Source organism: Eriocheir sinensis, chromosome 30, assembly GCF_024679095.1.
Source record: "Eriocheir sinensis breed Jianghai 21 chromosome 30, ASM2467909v1, whole genome shotgun sequence".
NCBI classification, from domain to species: Eukaryota; Metazoa; Arthropoda; class Malacostraca; order Decapoda; family Varunidae; genus Eriocheir; species Eriocheir sinensis.
In genome coordinates, this window is record NC_066538.1 from 16099862 (window position 1) to 16107361 (window position 7500).

A 7500-nucleotide genomic window follows, 5' to 3' on the forward strand; every position below is an offset into this window, starting at 1 on the left:
CTTTTCATGAATTTCCATCCATTTTTTTCTTCTCTTCGTCCTCATCCACTTTTTTCCTCATGTTCTTCTCCTCCGCCTTTCTTTTTCTCATCGTTATCGACCGTCACTCCTTCTCCACTTTCCTTCATCTTTTCTTCATCCTCATCCACTTTTTCCCTCATGTTCTTCTCCTCCGCCTCTCTTTTTCTCATCGTTATCGTCATCTTTCTCCACTTTTCTTCATCTTTTCTTCATCCTCATCCACATTTTCCCTCATGTTCTTCTCCTCCACCTCTCTTTTTCTCATCGTTATCGTCATCCTTCTCCACTTTTCTTCATCTTTTCTTCATCCTCATCCACTTTTTCCCTCATGTTCTTCTCCTCCGCCTTTCTTTTTTCATCGTTATCGTCATCCTTCTCCACTTTTCTTCATCTTTTCTTCATCCTCATCCACTTTTTCTCATGTTCTTCTCCTCCGCCTTTCTTTTTTCATCGTTATCGTCATCCTTCTCCACTTTTCTTCATCTTTTCTTCATCCTCATCCACTTTTTCTCTCATGTTCTTCTCCTCCGCCTTTCTTTTTCCATCGTTATCGTCATCCTTCTCCACTTTTTTCATCTTTTCTTCATCCTCATCCACTTTTTCGCTCATGTTCTTCTCCTCTGCCTCTTTTTCTCATCGTTATCGTCATCCTTCTCCACTTTTTCATCTTTCCTCTCCTCCTTATCCTCTTCCTCCTTGAAATAATAAAGTTTGCATACACTTCAACAACTCCACGTCGGCAGTTGCATTTCTTTCCCGAGTGCTCCTAAAACAGGTAGCCAAAACGCACGTAACACCAGCAACACATGGGGAGCAACTTGACTCAGCACAACACAACACCAGCAACAGATAAAAACACACGACACACACAAATAGCACAATCAACACCTGCTCTTCCATGTTTTCGTGTTTCCTCCTCCTGAGACAATTATCAACGTTTAAGTCTTAATTATACGTAGCAACCATTATCATACATACATACATACATACATACATACATGCGTACATACATACATACATTACTTATAGACAAGAGGCAAGGATGAAAAATTGATGTGGTTTGCAGAACTTGAGAATGAAGGGCAGGAGGAAAGAAAGAAATGTGGTTTGCAGAACTGATCATAAAGGGACGAGAGGAAAGAAAGAAATGTGTTTTGCAGAACTTCAATATAGAGAGGAGAGGTAAAGGAAGAAAAAGAATGAAAAAATGAAGAAAGGAAATGTGGTTTGCAGAACTGGTGATAAAGGGACGAGAGGAAAGAAAGAAATGTGGTTTGCAGAACTGATCATAAAGGGACGAGAGGAAAGAAAGAAATGTGGTTTGCAGAACTTCAATATAGAGAGGAGAGGTAAAGGAAGAAAACGAATGAAAAAGTGAAGAAAGGAAATGTGGTTTGCAGAACTTCAATATAGAGAGGAGAGGTAAAGGAAGAAAAATAATGAAAAAAGGAAGAAAGGAAATGTGGTTTGCAGAACTTCAATATAGAGAGGAGAGGTAAAGGAAGAAAAATAATGAAAAAAGGAAGAAAGGAAATGTGGTTTGCAGAACTTCAATATAGAGAGGAGAGGTAAAGGAAGAAAAGAATGAAAAAAGGAAGAAAGGAAATGTGGTGTGTGGAACTTCAATATAGAGAGGAGAGGTAAAGGAAGAAAAATAATGAAAAAAGGAAGAAAGGAAATATGGCTTGCAGAACTTTAATACGAAGAGGGAGAGGAAAGGTAGACACATAGCTTACAAAGATTAACCTTCCTTGTCTGTCCCATCATCAACATCTGTAAGCATTCTAAAACGTCCCTCCTCCACACTTGTAAACAGTCATTCTCCTCGCTTGTCACCTCATAAGCCCCGCCAACATTGATCTTTCCCCTGTTGCTCTGCGCCGCACATTAACTCTGCTGTGTCACGCGTTGCAAGTCAAGGGTGGGTCGTACGTGCATGGCTTGTAGCACCTCCAATTAAACACCTCTGCACGCAATGATTACCGACTGCCTGCCAGGTGTGTTGTGTTGGGCTGTGCTTGTGTTGTTTCGCGTGTGTGGGTGGGGGTGTGAGTGTTACTTGTTTTGTTCTACCTTGAGTTGCTGGCGTCGTGTTATTCTTGTGTTGTTCCCTGAGTTTGGGTTGTTTTACTTGACCTGCGTTATTCCGTGTGTGTTGTTTGGTTGTATGTGTCATTGTGTTATAGTGTGTTGTTTCCTGTTGCTTATGTTGTTTTGTGCTCTTATGTGTCTTCGTTGTGTTTCTCTTGTTTTACTTGTATGGGGTACCGTTATCTCTGTTGCTTGTGTTGTTTTGTGCTCCCATGTGTCTTCGTTGTGTTTCTCTTGTTTTACTTGTATGGGGTACCGTTATCTCTGTTGCTTGTGTTGTTTTGTCTGTTTTTCTGCCGTTGCGAGCCTTCTCCTTTCCCTCTGTCGCTTCTGTTACTTTTCTGAGTTCTTCGTTGCTTGACTTCGTTCGGGTCTCTTACTTTTTTTAATCTAGCCTCTTTTTTTCGTTCCGTCTTCTTTCACCTGCTGCTCCCTTCTGCTCCCTGCTACTTGCACTGGGTCAAGCTGAGGTACAGAGAGAGACACAGGGACCAGACAGCACCACTAGGTCAGGCTTCATCGGGGTCAGGTGTGCCTCGCTATGGGTCACGCAAGATCGCTAAGTACGTGGCGTGAAGTGGGTCAGCGCCATCACGGGTCACGAAGGGTTCATTTTGGCGGGGAGTTAGGAGAGGAAACCCCGGACCCGACCCTGTGTGTTAACTACCGGGATTACTTATACTCTGTCCCTGTGGTGTTTTATGATTCTGTTTTCGTTTTGATGTTAGTGGTGATTGGTACGCAAGAACTGGGTCAGGTTTAATTTAACGTGCAGAGTGAAGAGTGAACCTAAATTAGAAAAAAGGTTGAGTTTTAACAGTAATTTTTTGCCCTTTTCTGTAAGTATGCACGTTTTTGTTTTTGTTTTGCGTTAGAGGTTGAATATGACTCGTGGATTAAAATCAGGTTCGAGTTACATAGATAGCGAAGGTTTTATGTTCAGGGAGGTACGGTATAATGTTTCAATCACCGTTGTGTTTTGCGTTTTTGATTTAAAGTTAATAGAGTTTCGTACGAGAGAACTGGTCAGGTTTCATTTTACGTGCAGAGGGAAGAGAGTAAAAGTAAATTAGATACTTGAGTTGAGAGTAAACCTAAATTAGATACCGGTTTGAGTTTTAATAGAAATCTTAACCCGTTTCTATAGCAATGGATTTTTTTGTGTGTGTGTGTTTTATTGAATAGTTGAACATGATTGGTAGGTTATTAAGACAGATATACTAGAGGAGAAGGTTACATATTCAAGGATGTTTAATATTTGTCTCCGTAGTGTTTTATGTATTCAATTTGAAGTTAGGGTTTCGTAGGCAAGAACTGGGTCAGGTTTGATTTTACACGCAGTAGTAAGAGTATACCTAAATTAGATACAAGGTTGAGTGTTAACAGTAATTTTCAGCCCGTGTCTGTAAGTATGGAATGTTTTATTTTGTGTTTCTGATAAAGTTTAAAAATAATGGTAGATCAAAATTAAGTCAAAGCTACATATAGGAGGTTCAATGTCTCTTGTCTGTAATGTTTTATGTTGTGTTAGATATAACTTTACACGCAGAAGTAAAACGAGGACCCTAAAAAAAAATGTTGGGCTCAGTTTTAATCCTTTCTAGTTCGTCTCTGTAAAGGCGGAATTGATTTTGTTTTAGTTTGAATATGATTGGTCGATAATAGGAAGGTCAGAGCGAAAGTTTTTATTTATTAAGGAGGATTAATATTTCTGTCTCCGAATTGTTTTATGTTTTCGTTTTGAAGTTAATAAAAGTTTGGTACGCAAGAAATGGGTCAGGTTTGATTTTCACGAAGAGGGAAAAGGGTAAACCCAACTATGAGACTGATTTAAGATTAACAATTACATATTTTTAGTCCGTCTTGTAACAATTTGATGTTTTTTTTTTTATTAAGGAGGATTAATATTTCTGTCTCCGAATTGTTTTATGTTTTCGTTTTGAAGTTAATAAAAGTTTGGCACGCAAGAACTGGGTCAGGTTTGATTTTCACGAAGAGGGAAGAGAGTAAACCTAACTATGAGACTGATTTAAGATTAACAATTACATATTTTTAGCCCGTCTTGTAACAATTTGATGTTTTTTATGACTAATTTAGAGGTTAAACATAATTGAAGAACAGGAATTAGGTCGGAGCTGCATAGATGGTGAAGTACAATTTTCAAGCAGGTTGAATATCTCAGTAATTTTGTTTTATGATTTCGTTTGGAAGTTAACCTTGATTCCTACACAAGAACTGGGTCAGGTTCAATTTTCGCGCAAATATAAGAGAGGAGACGAAATATTATTGGGCTGAGTTTTGTCGATTATTCTTACTCCTCTGTAATTACTGAATGTATTTTTTTTTTCTTTTAAGTTTAAACATGATTGGTGGTGAGGAATTAGGTCAGGGCTGCACAGATGGCGACGGTTTTATGATGAAGGAGGTTGAATACTTCTAAGGGAAACAAGAGGAAAATCATAAATAACAGAACAGGTTTATTTATTTATTTATTTTATTTTTTATTTTTTGAGAAGAAGAAAATGAAAAAAACGTAAATAATGAGAAATAACTAGAATTTGCTACTTTTTAGAGGAAGGTTAAGGAAGAGTAATCGTGAATAATGCTCATGGTTAAATTTTCGGAGAATATATATACGTTTTCTTTTTTTTTCAGGTGGACAAAGTGCGGGTCCCGGCGAGGCATTGGTCCTTGAGAATGAAGAATGTCTACGTAAGTGTACATTTTTGTTTTACGTTTTTTCCTCCTTTTTTTCCTTTTTCCTTTTTTTCTTTTATTCGCTCTTTTCTCTTTTTTTCCTATTTCTATCTCGAGGGCCCAAAGAGTGTGGCATCCCTTTAGGCGGCGCGGTGAACACTTTTCAGAGGGACTTTTTAGCTGATTAACCCGGTAGCAGCGACGGGCCAAATTTGTGGCTTTACCGTGTAGCAGCGATGGGCCAAATTTGTGGCTTTACCGTGTAGCAGCGACGGGCCAAATTTGTGGCTTTACCGTGTAGCAGCGATGGGCCAAATTTGTGGCTTTACCGTGTAGCAGCGATGGGCCAAATTTGTGGCTTTACCGTGTAGCAGCGATGGGCCAAATTTGTGGCTTTACCGTGTAGCAGCGATGGGCCAAATTTGTGGCTTTACCGTGTAGCAGCGACGGGCCAAATTTGTGGCTTTACCGTGTAGCAGCGATGGGCCAAATTTGTGGCTTTACCGTGTAGCAGCGATGGGCCAAATTTGTGGCTTTACCGTGTAGCAGCGATGGGCCAAATTTGTGGCTTTACCGTGTAGCAGCGATGGGCCAAATTTTTGGCTTTACCGTGTAGCAGCGATGGGCCAAATTTGTGGCTTTACCGTGTAGCAGCGATGGGCCAAATTTGTGGCTTTACCGTGTAGCGTTGAATGGCCAAATTTGTGGCTTTACCCAGTAGCAGTGACTGGGCAAATTGTGGCTTTACCGTGTAGCAGCGACGGGCCAAATTTGTGGCTTTACCGTGTAGCAGCGATAGGCCAAATTTGTGGCTTTACCGTGTAGCAGCGACGGGCCAAAATTGTGGCTTTACCGTGTAGCAGCGATGGGCCAAATTTGTGGCTTTACCGTGTAGCAGCGATGGGCCAAATTTGTGGCTTTACCGTGTAGCAGCGATGAGCCAAATTTGTGGCTTTACCGTGTAGCAGCGACGGGCCAAATTTGTGGCTTTACCGTGTAGCAGCGATGGGCCAAATTTGTGCCATGATATAAACCTCCCAAAATAGATGATGCATAAACTGATCACACATGCGTTGATATATATTATGAAATGGTTTGCGTGAGTGGTGATTCTTTCTCATTATTTTACTTAGAGGGGCCTTTAACCTAACCTAACCTAACCTAACCTTTAACCTAACCTAACCTAACCTTTAACCTAACCTAACCTAACCTAACCTAACCTTTAACCTAACCTAACCTAACCTAACCTTTAACCTAACCTAACCTAACCTAACCTAACCTTTAACCTAACCTAACCTAACCTAACCTAAGAAACATGACCCCCGCAGCTACCGGGTTAATATGAAGTGAAACCATATTACATAACTAAGCTGTTCTGTGTTCTGATCGTTTAGTCGTGTTTGCCACTTTTTTAATATACTTAAATTACGTTTTTGTGAACCATGAAAGGAATTTGGGCGACAGAGATTACTTCAGCAAATACTTCCTAAATATGTAAAGAAAACACGCGTGAACAAGCAGCTAATCATTTAATCTAGTCCGCCACTTTTTTTTATTTCATTTACGTTTATGTGAGTCTTGAAAGGAATTTGGACAACAGAGATCACTTAAGCAAATACCTTCTAAATATGTAAATAAAACAAGCGTAAAGAAACAAAATCATTTAATCTAGCCTGACACTTTTTTGTATATATTTCATTTACGTTTATGTGAGCCGTGAAAGGAATTTGGACAACAGAGATCACTTCGGCAAATACCTTCTAAATATGTAAATAAAACAAGCGTAAAGAAACAAAATCATTTAATCTAGCCTGCCACTTTTTTTGTATATATTTCATTTACGTTTATGTGAGCCATGAAAGGAATTTTGACAACAGAGATCACTTCAGCAAAAACCTTCTAAATATGTAAATAAAACACGCGTAAAGAAACAAAATCATTTAATCTAGCCTGCCACTTATTTTGTATATATTTCATTTACGTTTATGTGAGCCGTGAAAGGAATTTTGACAACAGAGATCACTTCAGCAAATACCTTCTAAATATATAAAGAAAACAAGTGTAAAGAAACAAAATCATTTAATCTAGCCTGCCACTTTTTTTGTATATATTTCATTTACATTTACGTGAGCCATGAAAGGAACTTGCACAACAGAGATCACTTCAGCAAATACCTTCTAAATATGTAAATAAAACACACGTAAAGAAACAAAATCATTTAATCTAGCCTGACACTTTTTTGTATATATTTCATTTACATTTACGTGAGCCATGAAAGGAATTTTGACAACAGAGATCACTTCAGCAAATACCTTCTAAATAGATAAAGAAAACAAGCGCAAAGAAACAAAATCATTTAATCTAGCCTGTCGCTTTTTTTTATATTTCATTTACGTTTACGTGAGCCATGAAAGGAATTTTGACAACAGAGATCACCAGCAAATAGCTTCTAAATATGTAAATAAAACAAGCGTAAAGAAACAAAATCATTTAATCTAGTCTGACACTTTTTTGTATATATTTCATTTACATTTACGTGGGCCATGAAAGGAATTTTGACAACAGAGATCACTTCAGCAAAAACCTTCGTAATATTTAAGGAAAACAAACTTAAACAAGCGGCTGATTATTCCGGGGCATTCCTTCCTTGTGATTACATTGTTTGATCGCGCTGTTTGTGTTGTGAACCTC

General features: G+C 38.7%; 1 protein-coding gene and 1 long non-coding RNA gene across 3 annotated transcripts in view; one reads left to right on the forward strand and one right to left on the reverse strand.

Moving 5' to 3' along the window:
* Nucleotides 1-5495, forward strand: part of LOC127005644 (uncharacterized) — a 100002-nt gene extending 94507 nt beyond the window's left edge. For both annotated transcript variants that reach the window (XR_007758772.1, XR_007758771.1), the window contains one exon: nucleotides 4768-5495. This is a non-coding gene — a long non-coding RNA (uncharacterized LOC127005644). The remainder of the gene's footprint in view (nucleotides 1-4767) is intronic.
* The window catches only part of LOC127005641 (formimidoyltransferase-cyclodeaminase-like), a 55443-nt gene that overhangs the window by 32801 nt on the left and 15142 nt on the right, over nucleotides 1-7500 (reverse strand). The window lies entirely within an intron of this gene.